This window comes from Elephas maximus, chromosome 25, assembly GCF_024166365.1.
Source record: "Elephas maximus indicus isolate mEleMax1 chromosome 25, mEleMax1 primary haplotype, whole genome shotgun sequence".
NCBI lineage: Eukaryota > Metazoa > Chordata > Mammalia > Proboscidea > Elephantidae > Elephas > Elephas maximus.
The window spans coordinates 46907839-46932786 of record NC_064843.1 but is presented as its reverse complement, the minus strand read 5'-3'; the positions used below and the strand labels follow the sequence as shown (position 1 = coordinate 46932786).

Sequence of the window (24948 nt, the reverse complement as noted above, 5' to 3'; positions counted from 1 at the left end):
TTGGGTTGTATCTATCTGTCTGTCTGTCTATCTATCTATCTATCATATACAGGTTTAGATTTACAGAGAAAAAAATTCCAGAAGTATATATGTTCCACCGTTGAGATTAGTTACCAGATTTTAATTGTGTTGTTTGAATTTCTTACTGTGACTACCTTTTTTACCCTTCAGTCTTAGTTCTGTAGGCTGGACAATTCAAGATTAGGTTTATTAATTCTTCCTCAAGAGGTAAAATCAGCTTCTTACATCCCCTGGGACCTCTTTTCTCCCACTTACAGGCTCCAGGTGTTCTCACTGGTTCCTCCTGCTCTGTCAACCTTTCTAAGCCCTTCCAGAACTCCTCCGTGCAACCAACAGCCCCCTTAGAAGCCGTGCCAGCATCCAATTCTCCCTGATTAGCATTATTAAAAGCAATCAGTTGATCTCCAGGAGTGCTTTCTCCTTGGCTAATAAAGTCTTCATTTTACAATGTCATTTTAAAAGTCATGGGAAGAAGTTAGTTCCTTAGTCACATAAATTATTTTACTCTTCTGTGATGTTCCAAATGTAGTAGAGATGCCTGGAAGAGCCCCCAACCTGCCCTGAAATAGAATTAATTGCACAGAACAAAATTTTCATTTCTGAAGCGGAAGAGAAAAAAAAAATTTTTTTTTTTTTTTTTATATAGTGCTTATAAAAAAAGTTTCCATTAAAAGGAAGACAGTGCAGTGGCACCATGCAATTCCTAAGACGGGGGGAAGATGAGCTTTGACGGGGGATAGATCTGCTCATGCAGAGACACCCAAGTGTAGACAACGTGGGCAATCATGAAACAGTGAAACACCAAACTAAAACTCCTGCAGGTAAGGTCACACTTGATTCAACAACCCAGAAAAATAAATAAATAAATAAATAAATAAACAGGACGAGACTTTAATGGGAACAATTTAGAGGACTGGGCGTTAGGAGAGAGCTGGGTAGAATTTTGTGCTAAATTGGTCTTAAGGTTTAGTGCCGAGCCTATGTCGAAAGGAGCTTTACAACCAGTCAGTATGCCATGAATGGATTGTGGTATATCTGCCTAGATACAGACTGCCTTCATGTAGCTGAGTAAGGCCTGGGTGGTACAAGGGCCCAGTTGGTCAACTCCAGCACCAAGACCTGCATTCACATTACATTTTTCTATGTATGAAGTTCTACCAAAAAAAAAAAAAAATTAGAAGCACTAATTTAGTATTTTTCTGACAATTTCCAGGGCCATTTTGAAAACATTTATCACAGCAGAGGAGCAAAGAAAACATCCCTCAGTGTCTTAGTCATCTAGTGCTGCCTTAACAGAAATACCACAAGCAGATGGCTTTAACAAAGAGAACTTTATTCTCTCACAGTCTAGTAGGCTGCAAGTCCAAATTCAGGGCATCGACTTGAGGGGAAGGCTTTCTCTCTGTCGGCCTTCTCATCAATCTTCCCTCAGACTAGGAACTTCACTGCACAGGGACTCCGGGTCCCAAGGATGCGCTTTGCTCTCCACACTGCTTTCTTGGTGGTATGAGGTCCCCAACTCCCTGCTTGCTTCCCTTTCATCTCTTGTAAGATAAAAGGTGGTGCAGGCCACACCCCAGCAAAACTACCTTTACATTGGATCAGGGATATGACCTTAGTAAGGGTGTCACAATCCCACCCTAGTCCTCTTTAACATAAAATTACAATCACAAAAAGAAGGACAACCACAGAATACCGGGAATCATGGCCCAGCCAAATTGATAAGTACATTTTGTGGGGGGGTGGGGGGTGGTACATAATTCAATCCGCAGCCCTCAGTAAACAGGTAAGAGTATTTATACGTAAGCATTGTTGGGTAAATCACCATTTATTAAGGTTTAGCATTGTGTTAATATATGCAGCCACCATTAGGAATAGAAACAGTGCCCTGGTGGCACAGTGGTTAAAGGCTGGGGCTGCCAACAAAAAGGTCAGCAGTTCAAGTCCACCAGCTGCTCCTTGGAAACCACATGGGGCAGTTCCACTCTGTCTTACAGGGTCACTATGAGCTGGAATCGACTTAACGTCAAAGGGGTTGATTGGTTGATAGGAAAGTAGATGAAGACTGTGCAGCTCAGTCTGAACTTTGAACCACTGCAAAGAGCATAAGAGAATGTTCTGCAATAGGATGTAAACCTTGATACAAGGACATAAGCAGCCATGCATGGAGAAATATGGGGTAGAGGTGGGGGTGTGGGACACAGACTAGCCTACGATGTGCAAGAGGAACAAAGGAGTGCAAAGAACCAGAACGACCACAGAAGAGAGAACTTGGATCTGAATCAGGACAGCAACATTTCTCTAAGTCATTGCTGTCAAACAGTATCACCCATTCTTTGTCAAGAAGTGATGGGAAGTAAAACTGAAACTATGAATTAGAGATTAAAATTAGCTTTACTTTTTTTTTTTTAACTGGTTATTTATTCCATCAATAAATAAGCAATACGGGTCAGTGCGTTATACCATTTGGTAAATTATTCTTGATTTACTGCACCATACATTTTCATATCCTGTTAGCAAGTTATTTTTGTCACATTTGTGAAGTCCTGGGAAGAAAAAAAACATTTTAAGTGAGTGTGTGCTATATGCCATACAAAATAAAACAAAAAAATACGCCTTAGGTTACAGTAAATGTTGCATGTATTTCATCTTATTTAATGATTATAAACCTATGAGGTAAAGATTATTATTCCAACTTACACATGAAGAAAATGAAGCTCAGAGTGGTTTATTAACTTTCCTGAGATCACACAGCTATTAACAGAAAGATCTAGCTTTAAAGCCAAAGGTTTCCACTCCACCCAATATTTACTCCAGTGCATCAAGCTGCCTGAGAACTGCAAAAGTCGTGTTGTCAAGAGCACGTGGCCTGAGTGGTGGACCTAGTAAACAGAACTCTCTACGCAGCAAGGGCTGGACCAGGTCTCCACCAGTCCAAGAGTGCATGTCACAAAAGTAGTCTAACGGTGTTTATACCTGTAGCTCAAAATAGTCATCCCTTGGTATCCACGGTAGATTGGTTCCAGGACCCCCACTGATACCAAAATCGGAGGATGCTCAAGTCCCTTATATAAGATGGCGTAGTCTTTGCATATAACCTATGCACGTCCTCTTCTATGCTTTAAAACAGTTCTAGATGACTTACAATACCTAATACAATGCAAATGCTATGTAAATAATTGTTATACTGTATTGTTTAGAGAATAATGACAAGATGCAAGGCAAGCAAGGCTCAAACGAACAGTGCTGGAGAGGGGCTGAGGAGCTGTGAATGGCAGGAGGCTACAGGGTATGCCTACACGTCATTTCATTCGCATGGATTCAGCATAGTGCTAGGTGCGTGGCAAATTCAAGTTTTGCTTTCTGGAACTTTTTTTTTTTTTTTCCTGAATATTTTTGATCCGCAGTTGGTTGAATTTGCAGGTGCAGAACCCATGAATACAGAGGGCCAACTATATTCCTCTAAGGCAGGGTTCCTCAACCTCAATACTTTTGATATTTCAGGCTGGATGGTTTCTTATTGAGGGAACTATCCTGTGCACTTTCAGATGTTGAGCATCATCCCTGACCTCTGCCCACTCCATGCCAGTATCATCCTACCCCAGTTGTGATAACCAAAAATTGTCTCAGTCATTGCCAAATGTCCCCTGGGGGGGCAAAACTGCCCCAGCTGAGAAACACTGCTCTGAAGTTATGATATGAATATTTTCTTTATTGAAGAGTTGTTAGTCAATAAGGCACCAATAAGTTAAATGATTTACTCAGAAATTTAAAGACTAGATAATAACAGAATTCCAGTCCTTTACTCTGACCTAGATGAAAGCAATACTACCTTTACATTGCACTTTTAGTAGTAAGGCTAAGTAACTCTAGCTGCTATAACAGATAACCCCCAAAATCTCAGTGCCTTAATTCACTGCAATATTGTTTCTTACTCATGTCATAATCCAACGTGGGTATTCCTGTTCGGATGACTTTCCTCCAAGTGATTATTCAGGAACCCAGGCTCCTTATATCTTTGACTCCATTATCTTCAACACCTGACTGTAACTCTCCATAAAGCCAGAGGGTGGGGAAAAGATGATGAGGAAGGCACATCCTTTTTGTAACCACATCAGCCTGGAAGTGACAAATACCACATCCTCTCACATTCTATTGATGAGAAATCATCATGTAGTCATTCACCGGAAGACTTTTTCTAGCACAGATAGGAAGGAACACAATCTATTTTTATTGATATGCTAGCCATCTGTGCTTGCCAAAGAAACTATACAAATTCTTCAGCCTAATAAGAACTCTACAAATTAGGCAAATATGATTCCAATCACATATATGTTATTTCCCCCCATTTTATACATGGAAAAGTTTGGACAAAGGCGGTGCAGTGGTTAAGTGCTTAGCTGTTAACCAAAAGGTTTGAGCTCACTAGCCACTTTGTGGGAGAAGATGGGGCAGTCTGCTTCCCTAAAGATTACAGCCTTGGAAACCCTATGGGGCAGTTCTACTCGGTCCTATAGGGTTGCTACGAGTTGGAATCAAACCAAGGGTAATGGATTTTGGTAAAGTTTGGACAAATAAACCAGTCTTGAAGGAAGTACAGCCAGAATGCTTCTTAAAAGCATGAATGATGAAACTTTGTCTTCCTCACTTTGGACACTCATCAGAAAAGACCAGTCACTAGAAAAGAACATCATGTTTGGCGTAGTAGAGAGTCAGGGAAAATGAAAGGAAACCTTCAATGAGATGAGCTGACCACAATAGCTGCAAAAATGGGCTCAAACACACCAGTGATTTTGAAGATGGCGCACGACAAGCCAATGTTTCATTCTGTTACACAAAAGGTCGGTGTGAGTTGGAGCCAACTCCAGGGGAACTAACAAAAGCAACAATAACAACAATGTCTGGGCACTAATAGTTCCTCTGACTTAGGGTTGACATTGCCTAGGGCTACGACCCAGACTTTGACTATGAGTTGAAAGTCCCTAGACTTAGAAAACAGGTGAAGCCTATTCAGAACACTTAAGGCGTGTCATTAGCCAAATGGAGACATAGTGTAGTGATGACAAGCACTGACTCTGGAGTCTCACTGGATTCAAACATTGATGTTGCCACTGACTGGTTGTGCATGAACTTAGGCTCTGGGCACCTCCATTTCTCACCTGAAGATAATCATAGTCACCATTCTATAGGGTGACCATAAAGTTTCAGTGAGTCGATACATGTATAGCACTTAAAACAGTGTCTAATACATTGTAGTTATTGATAATATGCTACAAGAGATAATTAACACATGAACTATATATATTTACAGAATTTTTGAGCTAACATAGGTTTTCCATCTCAGCCCATTTACAAAGAACAAATAAACTCTATCATTGACTTAAGCAGATTTCCTCAATTCTGTAACAGACCTGGGAAAGCAAGTGCCAGTGAATCCGCATAAATTCATCCCCAACGCTAGAAAGCAGCCTGGGGTGCAAGATCCACTGACAGCAAGTCAGTTAAATCCTGTTCCTTTAAGCTCCAAGGGCAGCACAGAGCATTATGAAAAATGGACACAAGGACACAAGGTCAACTGCTTTGTGTGTTTTTCTCCCAGTTCAGTTGCCAAAAATTCTAGGGCCAAGAACAGAAGCCCAGCGCTCAACCTTACCTGACAGCACACAGTCTCTAGTCACCTTACTTTACAAATGAGGCAATTAAGGCCCAGCAAAATCCAGTGGTTGAGCAGGACACATGGGTCCAAATCCCACATTTGCTAATCCTTGGGCCAGTTGCCTTACCTGTGTTGCTTTCATATGTGTGTAACTTTATAGCCTATAATTCTGCCAAATGAAATGATATTAAGCCACGTGAGGTAAACAGAAAAGTCTACAAAGGATCTTTCTGGAAACTGCCAATTTTTCCCATACACAAACACCTCTTCAAGTTTAGGAGAGATATCCTCAAAGCTGAAGACACCTATGAGCATTTGGTCTCATTTCTAAAAACAACAAAAACAAAACTAAACAAAAAACACCAGTTTAACAACAACCTCTTTGTTGAGGATCAAAATATTCCAAAGCCCATCTTTCAGTGAAGTGCATAGTAACTGAAATCATAAAGCTTTTGTGGACTCAGATGCCACGCCTCACTGACTTCTGTCAAAAAGATGGCGTGTGAAAAATGGCTCCCAGCACTGCGGCATAGGCATGCCCCAAACCACAAAACCTTGCAAAAGTCATCAGCCTGCCAAGAGAAGAGGCTTTGCCTTCAGCAGACTAACGTTAAAAAACTCAAAATGTCAGCTTTGGGTAATATCTTTCTACTGACTTAAATACATATATATATATTAAAAAAAGAATTCACTTGTATTGACTCTCATTCTTTTAGGGTATAAATTCTGTCTTGAGAACGTGGTAGCAGGCATAATAGTCTAAAACCAGACCTATGTTTGGGAAACACTCTTTCCTGATAGGACCCCTCAGAATGGGTCCTTAGAACCACCTCCTAGTTTCAGTTATACAAGATTTTAATATTCTCTGGAGGTCAAGGGCAATTTCTACTGGGTAATTATGAGCTTCGCTTTGTTTTATTGACTGAGGTGGCAGCATAAATGTCTTTATATATACGTGTACTCATGAATCTGTGTCTATGTATGCATGTGTGTGAACGAAGTTTCCGCTAGTTGACTGTTTTCTGACCTATAAAAATGACTATTTTATATGGTTTAACTTCATATATTCCAGAAGTGCCTAGTGAGTATTAAATATGCAACATATTCTGAAAATCTGCTTTCTGCCTTGAGAGAATATGACACAATACATTTACCTCTCTCCTTCACAATCCATCCTCTGTAACACAGCAGAGGACCTAGGTGCTGGTGTCGCAGATCCTGACGATATTTCTTGAACTCGATTAGTAATAAATGCCATCAAAATGCCCAGACACAGCCTTTCAGAATCTGTTTCATGACAATAAGTTTGTCCTCAAAGTAGGTTTGCTGAACACTCTGCTGACTTTGCAGGAAACCTTGAATGCTTTCAAGAAAATAGGAATCCTGAATCAGCCTCTTCTGCAAAAATGGGAAAGCTCCATTCAGTGACATATGCTCATCAGAATTACAGAGCTGAGAGCTGGTTGCTGGAAACAAGATGTAAGATATGATCACTCGTCCGAAGCAACTGAACCAGTGAAAACGAGGATAGATAATTCAACCCAGTCAGCTATTATAGCATTTGAGAGTCCCTAATGAACACTCTTTACTAATGCAACGTGGCTCTTCCATCGCTATGAAATACAGCTTCTTGAGCGTTTATATGCACTACTTGGAACAGCTGTGTCCTTGACACAGTGATTAAGCACATAGGCTCTGGATTCAGACGGCAGGGTTCAAATCTCAGCTTTACCAATTACTAACTGTGAGACTTCCTGTAAGTTACTTAACCTGTCTGTGCCTCAGTTTCCTATCTAAAAAATCAAATGAGAGTAATAACTATCCCCTGTGGAGAGGGCAGTGGTGGTTCAGTGACGGAATTCCAGCCTTCCACGTGGGAGACTTGGGACAATTGCCAGCTCAGGCACCTTAAGCACAGCCACCACCCATCTATCAGTGGAAGCTTCCATGTTGCTATGATGCTGAAGAGGTTTCAGTAGACTTTCCAGACTAAGACCAAAGAAGAAAGGCCTGTCAATCTATTTAAGAAAAATCAGCCATCGAAAGCCCCATGGATCACAATGGTCCAATTCCATGTGCGTGGGGTCACCGTGCATCAGGGCCCAACTCGATGGCAACTAACAACAACAACCGTGGTTACTGCGATGATTAAATGAGTTAATACAGTGTAAAGTGCTAAGAACAATGCCCGGAACATAGTAAGGAACGAACAAATGATAGTTACATTAATTCGATGTTATTGTTTCCATTATTCATTCTAGGGCCAGATAGTTTTATATCATTTAGTAGGAGAAGGAGGACAATCATTAACTTACTGGTTTTTGCCCCAGGAAAGACTTGTTCCTGAAGATTTGCTTGTCACCTATCCATTTTCTTGTTTCCAACTGCAAAATATGTCAGCATTTTCAATACGGAAAACCTGAAACATGGCACTTTTAAACAATTTAAGTGCTGTTTATTTTAATGTGCATGTCTGCTGCGTAGTTGATTTCATGAAATTCACAAGGCAGACTCCTCATGAAGTGGTACTGTGGTAAGCTAAACTAGATTAAAGAGATACAGCTATAGTGTAAGCTGTTAAGAGTTATAGCTGCTAACCAAAAAGTCAGCAGTTTGAATCCACCAGGGGCTCCTTAGAAACTCTATGAGGCAGCTCTCCTCTGTCCTATAGGGTCTCTGTGAGTTGGTATTGACTCGATGGCAACAGGTTTGTTTTTTTTAGGCGTACTGGGGCATAGACCTGAGTATTGCCCAGGTTGATTCTGAAGCAAACTCTATATGTAAAACCACAGCCCAAATTAAATGGTAATTCTTATAATAAGGGAGCAATGCTGAAAATCCTAATCATAAATTGGGCTTTGGGCTCTACTAGCAGAGGGAGATGTCATTGCCATCAGTGGCATTTTTATTGAACGTGAAGAGCAACATGGTAGCTGATGAGAGGAAACTGGATGATTGAAATTTTCTGGCAGCTGGAAGAAGGAAAGGTTAGGGTTGTCTGCACACAGGGAAACAATGACTGCAAATGTGGTGGATAAAAACAAGTCTAATTTTAGGCTGAGAGGACAAAATGCTGTAGTCAAAACAGCTCTAGTTGAGAGAGACCTTCAACCACATCCATATCGTGGAAAAGAAACTAAAATTTTTTGAAGGTTTCTCTGAAAGAGGCAGGCATTTGTTTCAAGTAATAGGGACACATAGAAAACCTTTTCCCCAAATGTCTCCCTTGATAGAATACTGGATATGCACATAAGAATACAGAATTAAAATTTTGTCATGTTAAGACTTCCCAAAACGGACCATTTGTGTAATAGCATTGCATTAGAATCACTTGAATCTTGAAATTCTTATTTGACACTGAATTTTGAAAATACTGGGGCTGTTCAAGATCAATAGCTTTTCCTTGATTCTGTGCCCAGTGGAGTGTCTTATGCACAACTGCTCAGTCAACTGACCAGACACCTATGATTAGCTGGTTACAACCAGGGCTTCGAACAGGTTCGTTCCGCTTCAAACCCCTGCTGAGAATTTGCATTTCCACCCCAGATATACTGAATCACAATCTATAGTTTAACAAGATCTCCAGGTGATTCTCAGGTATGATAAATTTTGAGAGCCACTGCCCTACCAGTGATTTTCAGAAGTGGTCCGTAAGCAACAGCATTAGTATCACCTGGAAACTTGTTAGAAATGCAAATTCTCATCGGGGGTTCAAACCAGAACAAATCAGATCAAAGCCCTGGTTACAACATAACGTTATTCTCCTGGTCCATGTTTCCTTTCTGAGAAATGACCTGCCCTCGAGCCTTCTACTGACCCTGGAGCAGCCAAGACTCTCTGAGATGTTTTATTTTGGGACGTCTGTCTCAGAGCATAGGAAAACTCAAAAGAGCATCAACTCTAATGTACTTAAAGTAGCATATGAGAGTAGTAGAAAAATATTGTTTTATATGCACCTATACTTATTTAATTATAAAATTTATATAATGTATACATTGGCACACATAGAATATATATTTATATGTCATACAGAGATAAGGAAATAACAAAAAATACCAATAAAGAAATGATGCAGAATAACCAAAACTACAATCAAATACCATAGTTAGGATCACCATGAGGCAATACACAAACACACACCCCACAAATACACACAAACTAGTCATATGCTGAAATATTAAGATAAGAAAAACCAACACAATGACAAGAGAAGTTGCCTACAGGCACCAGCAACACCTGAATCTGCCTCCTCTTTCCATTTTGAACACTCTGCAGAAGCTGTAGAATTCAAATTTGAGCCATGATAAAGGAGATCAGTAAATGGAATGAGAGAAAAAAAAAGAAAAAATACCTCTGGTCATACTTTTAAGAATGTGTGTGTGATTATATATCTACCATCCATCTATCTGTCATCTATCTATATATGTATCTATCTGTCTATCACTATATATATATATCACCATATAGGGTCGCTGTGAGTTGGAATTGACTCCACGGCACACAACAACATATACAGATAACACTATGTATATACAGTATAAAAAAAAAAAAAAAAAACCATTGCCATCGAGTTGATTCCGACTCAAAGCAACCTTATAGGACAGAGGTGAACTGCCCCAAAGGGTTTCCAAGGAGTGACTGGTGGATTGGAACTGCTGGCCTTTTGGTTAGCAGTCTGAGCTCTTAACCACTTCACCACCAGGGTTCCATATATACAGTATATATGTATAAATAAACTATATATGTGTATATATAAACACTATGTGTATGTTACATAATATGCACATGTAATATTTGAAGTTAGACAAATGAGCTGATGAAAATACAACCAATTTTAAATGATGACAACTAAAAGGAAATAGAATTTTTCACCAATATGTGAAATAATTCTCTAGCCATGATAGCCTCAGAACAATACTTGAGGCCTAGGTGCAACTCAAGGTAATTTAAAAATTGGAATATAGAATTGTCATACAGTAAAATTAGGGAGACCATGATATCCGTTGACCTGAACTATGAAAGCAAGTCTTTTACTGCAGGGTCTGCTTACTGTTGTTTAATATCCATTTTCCCTTTCTTCATTTTGATAAGGGCAAACTTTGAGTGTTTAGTGGACACTTGGTCATTGAGCTAAAGACAACATTTTCTGTTTTCACATGCAGCTAAGCATAGCCATCTGATTCAGTTTTGGCCAAAAGGATGGGAGTATCAGTGACACATGGAAGTTCAGCAGGAATTTTAGGGGAGAATTTTTCCTTAAAGGAAAATTACTTATCTTCTACTTTCTTCTCCCTTCCCACAGCTGAAGTGAGGACATGGTGCTGTAACCCATATTCAGCCATATGAATACTCTAGCAGATGGTGGGAAATGATTAAGGAAACCTGGGTACCTGGACTAACACCTAGGATCTAAACAAAACAAAACAAAAAGTTGCTATTGAGTTGATTTCAACTCATGGTGACCCATGTATGTCAGAGTAGAACTGGTCTCCACAGTGTTTTTTTTTTTTTAATAATTTTTATTGTGCTTTAAGTGAAAGTTTACAAATCAAGTCAGTCTGTCACATATAAGCTTATATACACCTTACTCCATACTCCCACTTACTCTCCCCCTAATGAGTCAGCCCGCTCCCTCCTTCCAGTCTCTCCTTTCGTGACAATTTTGCCAGTTTCTAACCCTCTCTATCCTCCTATCTCCCCTCCAGACAGATGCCAACACAGTCTCAAGTGTCCACCTGATACAAGTAGCTCACTCTTCGTCAGCATCTCTCTCCAACCCATTGTCCAGTCCCTTCCACGTCTGATGAGTTGTCTTCTGGAATGGTTCCTGTCCTGGGCCAACAGAAGGTTTGGGGACCATGACCGCCGGGATTCCTCTAGTCGCAGTCAGACCATTAAGTCTGGTCTTTTTTTGAGATTTTGGGGTCTGCATCCCACTGATCTCCTGCTCCCTCAGAGGTTCTCTGTTGTGCTCCCTGTCAGGGCAGTCACTGGTTGTGGCCGGGCACCATCTAGTTCTTCTGGTCTCGGGATGATGTAAGTCTCTGGTTCACGTGGCCCTTTCTGTCTCTTGGGCTCATAGTTATCATGTGTCCTTGTGTTCTTCATTCTCCTTTGATCCAGGTGGGTTGAGACCAATTGGTGCATCTTAGATGGCCGCTTGTTAGCATTTAAGACCCCAGACGCCACATTTCAAAGTGGGATGCAGAATGTTTTCATAATAGAATTTTGCCAATTGACTTAGAAGTCCCCTTAAGCCATAGTTCCCAAACCCCCACCCTTGCTCCGCTGACCTTTGAAGCATTCAGTTTATCCTGGAAACTTCTTTGCTTTTGGTCCAGTCCAGTTGAGCTGACCTTCCGTGTATTGATTATTGCCCTTCCCTTCACCTAAAGTAGTCCTTATCTACTAACTAATCAGTAAATAACCCTCTCCCACCCTCCCTCCCTCCCCTCCTCGTAACCACAAAAGTATGTGTTCTCGGTTTATACTATTTCTCAAGGTCTTATAATAGTGGTCTTATACAATATTTGTCCTTTTGCCTCTGACTAATTTCACTCAGCATAATGCCTTCCAGGTTCTTCCATGTTATGAAATGTTTCACAGATTCATCACTGTTCTTTATTCCACAGTGTTTTAAATGGCTAAATTTTTAGAAGTAGATTAAAAAGCCTTTCTTCTGAATTGCCTCTGGATGGGCTCCATCTTTTTGGTTAGCAGCCAAGTACATTAACTGTTTGCACATTCAGGGACTCCATCCACATAGAATAGGGTCACCTTAAACTGCTCACTGGTTCAGACCTTAACAGGAAAAAGAAAGAAACCTTTCTTCTTCGTTAAGCAGCTATTGTATGGGCGCTATGAAAGTGGCCAACTCAATATTCCAGCAAATACCAGTTTTCGATTTAGTGTTATGTTTCGGTCTTCATAACTAGCTGTACGTGGTTCCACCAAAACTGGTAGTAGGTCATAGAAGTACAGTAAAAATGAGGATACAATTTGGGCACGATGGAAAAAAAGAGAAGGCACTGGGTTTACTTAAGCAGAAAATAAAATTAGTGACAGACACTTTGTGCCTTGAAAGATTTCATGAGTGGAAGTTAAATCAAGTCACCAGTCAAACTTTCTGAAGAAGTAGATAATTTACACCAAGAACAATTTATGTGAGTCATGAGGAATACAGTCACTGCACCAAAAAGAATTGGTCGACATTGAACCATTTCAGGAGGTTGAAGATGACCAAGAACCGATGGTACTGAAGGAAGAAGTCCAAGCTGCACCAAGGGCACTGGCAAAAAACAAGGTTTCAGGAACTGACAGAATACCAATTGAGATGCTTCAGCAAACAGATGCAACGCTGAAGTGCGCACTTGCCCATGCCAAGAAATTTAGAAGACAGCTACCTGGCCAAGTGACTGCAAGAGAACCATACTTGTGCCAATTACAAAGAAAAGTGATCCAACAAATGTGGAAATTATGGGACAATATCATTAATATCACATGCAAGTAAATTGCTGAAGATAATTAAAAAATGGTTGCAGCAGTACATCGACAGGGAACTATCAGAGGTTCAAGCCAGATTCAGAAGAAGACATAGAGTAAGGGATATCAGTGATGTCAGATGGATCTTCGCTGAAAGCAGAGAATACCAGAAAGATGTTTACCTGTGTTTTATTGCCTATGCAAAGGCATTCAACTGAATCATAACAAATTATGGATAACACTGGGAAGAATGGGAACCCCAGAACACTTAATTCTGATCATGCAGAATCTGTACACTGACCAAGAGGCAGTTGTTTCAACAGAACAGGAGATAAACATGGTTTAAAATCAGGAAAAGTGTGACTGAGGGTTGTGTCACTTCACCATACTTATTCAATCTGTATGCTGAGCAAATAATCCAAGAAGCTTGACTGTATGAACAAGAAGGTGGCATCAGAATTGGAGGAAGACTCATTAACAACATGAGATATGCAGATGACAATACCTTGCTTGCCGAAAGCAAAGAGAACTTGAAGCACTTACTGATGGGGTTCAAAGACCACAGCCTTCGGTACAGATTACACCTCAACATAAAGAAAACAAAAATCCTCACAAATGGACCAATAAACAACATCATGATAAACAGAGAAAAGATTGAAGTTGTCAAGATTTCATTTTACTTGGATCCATAATCAATGCCCATGGAAGCGGAAGTGAAGAAATCAGACAACATATTGCATTGGGCAAATCTGCTGCAAAAGACCTCTTTAAAGTGTTAAAAAGCAAAGATGTCACTTCGAGGACTAAGGTACACCTGACCCAAGCCATGATATTTTCAATCACCTCATATGCATGTCAAAGCTGGACCATAAATACGGAAGACCAAAGAAGGACTGATGCATTTGAATTACGGTATCGGCAAAAAAATACTGAATTTACCATGGACTGCCAGAAGAATGACCAAAACTGTCTTGGTAGAAGTACAGCCAGAATGCTCCTTAGAACCAAGGATGGCGAAAGCTTGTTTCACATACTTCCAACATGTTATCAGGAGGGATCAGTCCCTGGAGAAGGACATCATGCTTGGTAAAGTAGAGGGTCAGCGAAAAAGGGGAAGACCCTTAATGAGACGGATTAACGCAGTGGCTGTAACAGTGGGTTCAAACAGGAATGATTGTGAGGATGGCACAGGACTGGGTAGTGTTTTGTTCTGTTTATATAGGGTCGTTATGAGTAAGGATTGACTCGGCACCTAAAACCAACAACCACATGAGGAAAAAATGCATTTCTAAAGGCTGATTAAATCATAAGCAATATCATTCCTAGAAAGCTTTAGAACAATTCAATACTGCCTACTCTTTGACTTTCAGTCTATTCTGCTTTGCTATAGGAACTGAGCTTGATACTACACTTAGGATATGGGAAAACACATAAAAGCTAGACAAATGGGCAACAACAATACAAAATCAAAACCACATCATTTACTCTGCATTAAGAGCCTGTTCTGTAGAGGTCAATATATCACTACACAATTGCCCAGAGAATTAATATTCAGTATGAAGACTTGGAAACTTTCAGGAGTTAGAGAGATCTATGTAAACACATCTGCGAATATTTACAATTCTAAGTAAGAACACTTAACAGAGAGCAAAATATTTACTTAGATAATTCTAAAGAGTATATTTCCTTTAAAATAAAAATAAACAAAACCTTGCAATTACTCTTACCTAGATTGGAAAAGTGGGTAGAAGTACTTGTAGCTTAAAACCAGGTTTTAAAATATCCTAACATATGTTGTTCCCTGGAAACAACAGCTTTTCTAGTGGGCTATTCCAGGTCAAGTTTGTTGTCCTTTGTGAAGCTCCCAAATCCCCCAGGCAAAGTCAAGCCTTTCATCCACTGTGCTTCTAGTACTTTCTGAACATTCTACTATACTGTTTAATCCTGTTGTCATTTATTTATAGGGGCACTGGTAGTTCAGTGGTAGAATTCTCTCCTTGCATATGAGAGACCTGGAATCCATTCTCGCCAATGCACCTCACAAGCAGCTACCACCCATCTGTCAGTAGAGCCTGGAGTGTTATTACGATGCTCTACAGTTTTCAGTAGAGTTTCCAGACTAAAACAGACCAGGAAGAAAGCCATGGCAATCTACTTCCAAAAATCAGCCAGTGAAAACCCTGTGCAGGGATGGTGCAAGACTGGGCAGCGTGGTATTGCCCACCCTTCTCCCTTAGCTAGGAACTCTTTGTGAGATGGAGCCTCACATATGTTTAAGAGCACGGATTTTAAAGGCAGAGAGGATTCAAATCCTAGCTCCACCTAATCTTATGTGCACATTACCTTGGGCAATTTAATTTATTTCTCTGATCCTCATCTCTAAAATGGGTGAAATTATTACATGGGCAACTCCGAGGATTAAATTAGCTAATACATGATAGACGCTCAGAATAATACCTGGCTCACTGTAAGTGCCACACAAGTATTTGTCAAATCAGTTCTTGACACTGTATGTGCCTGATGAAACCTTCTTCAAACAGAAAGATGAATTAACATCATGGTAGGACAAATCCAACCGTGTTCTGAATCCTACAAGCAAGTGTTGATTGTTAAAATATTTAAAACTTTCCAATGAAAAAATAAGTTTACTGAAACACTTGAGGGTCACAATCTTACAAAATTATCACAAAGACTCAGCAGAGAAGATGTCAGAATAATGATCTACAACGCATTAATTAGTCTGAGTTCAGGATCACAGGCCTTCCTTCCCAGATCTATAGCTGGAAATCTAAAACAGTGCTTTTCAGCACGTGAATTAATTTATCTAATCAAGAAAATGGAAGTTTTATTTTTAAGCCACTTATCTATTTATTTATTATTTATTACAGAGATTTTCTGACGTCCCTTCTCATCTGTTTCATCTGTTAACTCCCATCAATTCCCCTACTATGAGCAGATAAACCAAAAAAAATTGGGGTCAATTCTGACTCATGAGTAGATTAAAAAAAAAAAGCCAAACCCAGTGTCAAGTTGATCCCGACTCATAGCGACCCTATAGGACAGGCTAGAACTGCCCCACAGAGTTTCCAAGGAGCGCCTGGTAGATTCGAGCTGCCAACCCTTTGGTTAGCAGCTGTAGCACTTAACTATTACGCCACCAGGGTTTCCAAATGTTGGCAGCTGCAGGCGAGGTTCTACCAAGATTTGAACTCAGATCGCTGGATTCAAAGTCCAGAGTGCTAACCATTACACCATAGAACTGCACGCCATGAATAGATAGTTGTCTCTTAATAGCTTATAGCATAACTATGACAAGAAGAAAACTTTGGCTTAAACACAAAGTTTCACAAGAAAAGTATCTGAAAACCTATCTTTATTATTACTGTATTCATATCCAGTGTTATCAAAAAACTTTCAATTTAATAGTTTTCTTCTTTTAAAATGCTTTAAGAATTCTTCCCAAGTATAAGGTCCACATGAGCATCCGGCAAACACCCAGCGTTTCAGTCATAGTGTCTGAATTTGGATTTCCCCAGAAGCAGAGCTTGTGACAAGGATTTAAGCACAAGTAATTTATTTGGGAAGGTGATCTCATAAAATTCTATTATAGGAGTGGAAGAATGAGAGAGGGAAGGAAAGAAAGCCAATGAAGTGTGTTACAGAGAAAGGGTCCTCTGTTGGCTGGGGACCATGGTTTTAGGGGACATCTAGCTCAACTGGCATAACATAGTTTGTAAAGGAAATGTTCTACATGCTACTGTGGTGAGTAATGTCTGGGGTCTTAAAAGCTTGTGAGCAGCCATCTAAGATACTCCACTGGTCTCACCCCTTCAGGAGCAAGGGAGAATGAAGAAAACCAAAGACACAAGGGAAAGATTAGTCCAAAAGACTAATGGACCACAACTACCATGACCTCTACCAGACTGAGTCCAGCACAGCTAGATAGTGCCCAGGTACCACTACTGACTGCTCTGACAGGGATCACAATAGAGGGTCCCCTACATTTTTCTCCAGAGAGAGCTGGAGAAAAATGTAGAACAAAATTCTAACTCACAAAAAAAGACCAAACTTACTGGTCTCACAGAGACTGGAGAAACCCCAGGAGTATGGTTCCCGGACAAACTTTCAGCTCAGTAATGAAGTCACTCCTGAGGTTCATCCTTCAGCCAAAGATTAGAAAAAAAACAATTAGACAGGGCCATAAAACAAAAAGAAACTAAATGGGCACACCAGCCCAGGGGCAAGGATGTGAAGGCAGGAGGGGACAGGAAAGCTGGTAATGAGGAATCCAAGATAGAGAAGGGGAGAGTGTTGACCTGTCATGAGGTTGGCAACCAATGTCACAAAATAATATGTGCACTAATTGTTTAATAAGAAAATAATTTGCTCCGTAAACCTTCATATAAAGTACAATTAAAAAAAAGAATTTAACAACAACAACAACAAATAAATAAATAAATAAAGGGCCCTCTGTGGACTTCTAAGGGGATTCTGGGAACCAAAAGAGAATATGTGTCAGCGTCACCATGTCCAAGTGTCCGAGAGGCATTTATACCTCAATTCCACAAATCATTAAGGATTGTTCCTGTAGTTATAAACATTCTCTGGCATTTCCAGGTGCCACATACACTAGTGGAGCAGCCTTCAGAGGTTCCAGAAAGAAAAAGAAAATAAAAGGTCTCATTCAGACACACATTTTTGATCCTGGCATGTGGCAATGGGCTGCAGCAAATGGGAAGTCAGAGACTGAGAGACATGGCATTGCTGTTTATGATCTTTGATGCATTTAATTAGCCAAGTGTTTTTCGTTTGTTCTGTTTTGTTTTAAAATGACTAAGAATGGTATTAGGCTAGGTGCAGTGAGCTCACAAACATTGAAAGGCCTTATAATGATGAAAGAGAATCATTATACGTGGTGGCTTGTAAACATGTCTGAAAACTCCTTGCTAATCCTTCCATCAAGCAGTGGGTTCTACACACCCTTCGTTACATATGGGCTGCCTGGGTGATTTACTTCTAACTTACAGAAGCCTAGATCATAAAGGGCAAAACCACAGCCTTCACCTGGTTATCCCCCTTGGAACACTCCACTTCAGAGTCTTGGACCACCAAGTAAGAAGCCCAACTATTCTGAAATCACCGTGCGGAAGAGATCACATGGAGAGAGATTTCCATGGAGACACTACATGGAGAGAGTATACAGAGAGAGAGTGGGATGCCCAAGAGCCCTGGCTGTTCCAGACCCAGATGTATGAGTCTTCTCAGCCCAGGCAACAGATGTGTGAGAGGGGATGGAAACCTTTGAGATGCCTCTAGCCCCTGACACCCTCTAACTGCAGATGTAAGAAAGAACTCAAGTGATCACTACCTAGTTGGACCTAGTCAACCCCAAGAAATGTAATAAAAAAACGAAAACCCTTTGCCATCAAGTCAGTGCTGACTCAAAGCAACCCTAAGAGTAGAACTGCCCCAAAGGGTTTCCAAGGAGCAGCTGGTGGATTCGAACTTTTGACCTTTTGTTTAGCAGCCCAGCTCTTAACCACTGCACCACTAGGGCCCTGGCACAAGAAATGTAATAGATAATAATAATAAACTTTTGTTATTGTATTACGCTGCTTAGTTTCAGATGTTTGTTATATAGCATCCGATAATTGGAACATTATGTACTTTGTAAATAAATTTTCCTACAAAGACCTTATACATACCTTCAAGTATCAATGACTATATTTTGAAATGGATATAAAACATATCAGAAAGAAAGAAAATTCGGCCAGAGTGTGTGTAATGAAGTTCTTTCTGGCTTCAGATCCAATTTGGGAACATATTTGACTGCACTTGACTGCAGAATGCGGCTTCTCTGAAGAGCTTCACCTTGCTAATGAGCACAAGCCATTCCTTTCAAATCTAACACAACACGAGGTATATTTTTTATGTCAGGTCTGTCAAACCTTGGCATGTGGTACAGCCCCAAACAATTCAACACACGTCTGGTCAGTAATTCTGTAACAGCTACTTTCTTGTTTCTGACAGACCAAGTAGGTTGTCCTCTCTACCTGTGGAGGGGAGTTCTCAGGACATTTCCCAAATTTCTGCCTTCTGTCATTTTTAATTACGATTTTAGAGGTAAATTTTGGGGCTCCTTTACTTTCTGATAGCTATCTTATGTTGATTTGGATAAGTGCTTTTCTGCTTCATGTCTGATGATTTAGGGTTTTAAAAAACTCATTTTAAGAAATGCTTATAGAATATCTCCTATCTTTTTATTCCATTTTTATAAACATCAGCTGGCTACCTTGGAATGTATTTATTTATTTTGCTTTAAGACATTCACCCAAGACAACTGTGACGATTCCAGTGTCATATTTTGCTAACTGATATTTTTTAAAAGATTTTATACATTATTCCTTAGTTGGTATGCAAAGAACTTGACCTTATACGATGGGTCTATATTACCTTGACATGCAGGGAGGAAAGAGAAATGGAGAAGGGTTGACAAAGGAAAGAAGAGGCCAGAATGAAAATAACAAGATGGCTCCAGTGGTCTAATACTTGGAATGATCAGGTCCCTCCAGAAATATAGGCTGAGACAAGGGCTAGACTATATGGGGTTTATCTGGGAAAAGTGATCCCAGGAAGCAATCACAGGGCAACAGGGAGGCAAGACAGAGAAATGAAGGAAGCCAACACAGGAAAGATTACTACATAGAAACCGTTGTTGGCAGCAGGGGCTCAGTCCTGCTTGGGAGTGCTAGAAGACTGAGGAGAACATGCCTCCAGAACTGTGCCAATGGAAAGCTGAGGAAGCCGGGGTATTTAACTACCAAATCCCATCTGTAATTGGTGGAGGGCTTCCAGAGGCTTTAATTCCCTAACACTTTGAGCCTCGCCTGCACATACACGCCTGAGAATAATCCAGAGGCCAGAGGAATCACTTAGCTAGAAAGTCACAAGTACTTACATAAGACGTTATCCTCGTATGTTGGATGCCAAGGGAATATGGCAGGGACACTGACATGTCTGCACTAGTGGCCAAAGACCTCCCAGGTACCATAATCAGGACAGAATAGTTAGATGGCGATGGCCTTTCATAGGGGTTTTTACTTGTTGGAAGGAGTTTTGGTGACTTAGTAAGACAGTTACAAACTCTGTATTATGACCACAGCCAGTCTGATTTTGTCATTGATCCTGTGCCAGCGAAGATGTTTTTACATGTGAGTTTTGAGAACTATGGCACACTGATAAAATATTTAATAACCCTTTGCCTTCTTTGGCTTGCTATCAAAGACTCCTGTTCTATCCCAGGACCCACAGCGCTCCTCCAATTTCTTCAAAGTCTTCCCTAACCTCCAGGGTAGCAATAATGTTTATGTAAAAATTCAATTTATATTAACATACACCAAACACTTAGGCAGAAGGACACGGAAGTTTATACGAGGAAACAGAGGACCGAAAAACAAATTGATGAAATTCTTGGAGGATGACAAGAACAGAGCTGATGAATAAAAATTAGGTGCAGGCAAAAGTACCGCCTGGTTTCAAATCTGTTTTGAATCAAGATTTTCTTCACATATGTTTACATTTTGCTATAAAACGGGACATGTACGTACCCATACAAATAAAAACCACCACAGAGAACAGTCTTCTGAGTTCCTTATTGTATACCATCTTCTTTTGAGCAGGGCGGAATTAGCTCACTTCCTGAATAATTGATTTTAATTATGTGTGCTACAGAGAAGTGCCAGGTGATGGGCGGAGGAGCCAAAAATTGGGGATAATAAAAAAAGCTGCAATCCATTATGCTTTTCCTTCCCCTTCCTTCCCTCTTTCCCTTCCTCCCTCCTTTTTTCTTCTTCTTCCTTTCTCCCTTTCTTCCTCCTCCTTCTTTCTCTCCTTTTTTCTTTCTTCCCTTCCTCCCTTTTCCCCCTTTTGTCTTCTTGCCTTTCTATCTTTTTTTGCTGATATTAAAACTGTTATTAAAACTCTTTTGCCTTCCTTGATGAAATGTGAAAGGATGGCAAAGGCAAGCCTGATTAGATGTGTACTGGGTATGTGTTGAATAAAAACCCCAAGCCAGTGCTGAATGAAGAACACCCATGGAATGCTATCTATGCAAGTCACGCTTTGGTTTCCCGAGAATTGGCTAAAGGAAGGTAGCCAGAGTAACAAGGATGGCCACATATGGAAGCCTTAGCTGACACAGCAGTGGATTAGGGTACTGAGCCTGAAGCTGTCCTGCCTGATGGCAAATCTTGCCTTTGACACTTGGTAGCAGTGTGACCTTGAGAAAGACAACGAACATCAACAAACCCAAATTTTCCCATCTGCAAAATGGGGAAGTTAATAAAGTCTAATGCCTACCTCCTAGGGTATTACAAAGTTTATTTGTGTTAATATAAGGAAGCTTCTATAACAATATTTGGTATATAGCAAATACTCAAAAAGTATTAACTGCTGTTACACAGACTCTCAGACGTTTTGTGGTTGACGCCCATAGTCTTCAATTTCACACGCATGTGTGTCTGTGTTACTCTGAGAGATTTTAATTTGAAAAAACATACATACTTTATTAATAATGACCTATAAACTAAAACCAAAACCATGGCTGTTGAGTTGATTCCGACTCATGGTGACTCTTTAGGACAGAGTAGAACTGTCCCGCAGGGTTTCCAAGGCTGTAAATCTTTACGGAAGCAGACTGCCATATCTTTCTCTCTCAGGGACGCTGGTGGGTTCGAACTGCCAAACTTCCGGTTAGCAGCCAAGTGCTTTAATCACTGTGCAACCGGGGCTCCCTATAATGACATATAGTGAATATTTATTCATTCATCGCATACTTATTGAAAAAGTGCCATGCATTGTGCTAAATCCCTGACCTGACACATCTTCTCCTCTTCACTGATAACCTGGTACTAATTCTATTAAGGTTTCTGCTTTCCTCACACCATCCCATTGCCATTGAGTCAATTCTGACTCATAGAGACCCTATTGCACAGCGAAAAACCAAACCCATTGCTGCCAAGTGGATTCCGACTCATAGCGACCCTACAGTACAGAGTAGAACTACTCCATAGGGTTTCCAAGGAGCGGCTGATGGATTCAAACTGTCGACCTTTTGGTTAGCAGCTGAGCTCTTAACAGCTGCACCACCAGGGCTCCGCTACGGTGACACTATATATGCTGGTTCACCCCATTCCTTGGTTGTGCATGAAGAGAATTTTTATTTCACCAGAGTAATGCACCATTACAGTAATTTCACAATCAGTGAAAGGAAAGTGCAAATCCTTCTTCCTTACCTAGGTAAGGTTTGAGTAAATTGCTCAAAGTCAGTTTGTGAATAGCTGTGGTACGCTGCGTATCTACCTACCAGCTGCTGGCAAGTTGACTCTAATGGTGACCCCATTCTGAAAAAAAACCGCTGATTTTTCAGAAGTAGATCACCAGGCCTTTCTCCAGAAGCCTCTCTGGGTGGACTTGAACGTCCAACCTTTCAACTAGCGGCCAAGCACCTTAACCATTCGTACCACCCAGGGACAAGCTGGTAAACTGTACTAAATGGACTCTTTGCCATCAAGAGGAGGAGTCTATTCTCCCAAGTCTTGAATCTGACGGGTCTGTGATGTTCTTTGGCCAAAGGAGTGCATTAGAAATGACAGTGTATCAGGTTGAGCCTAGACCTCATTCAGTCTTACCCACTTGTACTCTCTCTCTCAGAACTCTGCCAGCCATCATGTGAACAAACCTGCGCTGACCTGCTGGATGATGGGAGACACATGATCCAGTTGCCCCTGTCACCTCAGACAGCTGACCCCCAGACGTATCAGTGAGCCCAGCCAAGACCAGAAGAACTGCTCAGCTGATCCCAGTCTCAATCTCCAACTCACAGAATTGTGAGCTAAATAAATGCTTATTATTTTAAGCCACCAAGGCGTGGGGTAATTTGTTATGCAGCACTATTGTGGCAATAGATAACTAACACCATAATGGAAATAAGATTTCAACATGAGTTTCTGTGACTCCAAGGCCTAGCCACTTGTATCTGTAAAATGTAAAAAAGCAGCCACTGCATAATTAAGATATATGTCTGTGTATGTGTGCCTAAATAATGTATGTTTACATTATAAGATTTGTTGAGTAGGTTGTAGATGTAGTTAAACACAGGTTACATTAAGTTGGAGAGATTACCTATGAGAAGAAGTTGTAAAAACACATGACTTTGGTCAAACAAAAAATTGAGACTAACAACCATATAAAAAATGGAGGGGGGGCACCACTCTTACTGTTAATATTTAACAGATTATAAGTCATTATTTTTAAGAAAGATTTTACTTTCTGACTCTCATACTATTTGAAAATCAGACCATACAAATATGCACAAAGATAAACATCTTACCGGTCATCTGAAAACATTTCTTTTCCCAACTTTTTCCTAACTGTGTTTGAAGGAACGTAGTATTGTCATGCAAATCAATGAAATACACACATAAAAATAGAGAGTCTTAGGATAAATAGAATAATAAAACTTTGTTACTGGCAAACATTCAACAAACACATACTGTATATCACTACGTGGAAAGAACTATTCTAACCAGTGTAGACCCAGGCATGAATAAAACAGCCCAGCTCTTGAGAAGCTTGAATTTATGGGAGGGGTATTTTATCAAATAATCAGATAACAACTTGGTAAGTGTAAGCACAAAATAAGGAGTGTCTAACTAAGCCCCAACCCATTACCCATTGCTGTTGAGTCGATTCTGACTCAAAGGAGAAGAAGTGATGCCTTAGTTGATCTTAATGGAAAAGTTTGACTCAGCTGGGGAAAGAGTTGCAGGGAGGGGCAGGACAGGCACAGAGAACAGAAGCCAAACAAGAGCATAAGAGCCCAGGAGGTGTCTGCAGATTTGTATCACAGATGTAAAAAGTTTGCATAAGATAAGTGGCTAGAAAAAAGTTACGTATCCAATCCTGGAGGCCACTATGTTAAGAAGTTTGAAATGTATCCTATAATCCAGAATTTTTTTTTAAAAAGTGTTCTGTGGAATATTATTTCCAAATAATTCTTCCATGTCATCCAGGCTGTAAGGCTGCTCATCTACATTACTGTCACAGCCTCCTAACCAGCCATCTGCTTCTCTTTGCCCTTTTAACCATTCATTCATTCATTTAGTATTTGACACCTACTATGTGTTTGGAACCCTGGTGGTGCAGTGGTTAAGAGTTTGGCTGTTAACCAAAAAGGTCACCAGTTTGAATCCACTAGCCGCTCCTTGGAAACCATATGGGGCAGTTCTACTCTGTCCTATAGGGTCATTATGAGTCGGAATGGAATTGATGGCAACGGGTTTGGTTTGGTTTTACTACGTGATTGAAATAAAGAAGTGAACAAAACAAAGGTGCTTGCTTTTGTGGAGCCTACATTCTTGAGTGTGTGTGGAGGAGGTGAATAGAATATAAAAAATAAAAATAAAGACTAAAAACATAAGAAACGAGCAAATTATGTAGGACAGAAAGTGATAGATATTGTTGGGAGAAGAAGAAAGTACTTTGGTCCTCAACAAGTATTGGAGAGCTGTGCTAACTGAGCTGTCTTTTTAGTGGTCTCAACAGAACCAATGTGTAAATGAGGAAAGATCTTCCAAGTTCTAAGAGCTACTAAGTAACTTCCACCCAGGCCTTTCCATGTCTCAGGATTTGATCTCTTCCATGTCACTGCAGCTGCAGGTAGGGTTCCCAGGGAAGCAGACTCTGAGATGGAGATTTGTCTGCATGATATTTATTAGGGAATGCTTTTA

At 40.4% G+C, this 24948-nt stretch overlaps 1 protein-coding gene and 1 non-coding gene across 6 annotated transcripts in view; both read right to left on the bottom strand.

The window, feature by feature from the left end:
• PLCB1 (phospholipase C beta 1) overlaps nucleotides 1-24948 on the bottom strand; it is an 844448-nt gene that overhangs the window by 601402 nt on the left and 218098 nt on the right. The window lies entirely within an intron of this gene.
• On the bottom strand, nucleotides 16349-16420 carry TRNAQ-UUG (transfer RNA glutamine (anticodon UUG)). The gene has a single exon. It is a non-coding gene; the product is annotated as a tRNA-Gln (tRNA).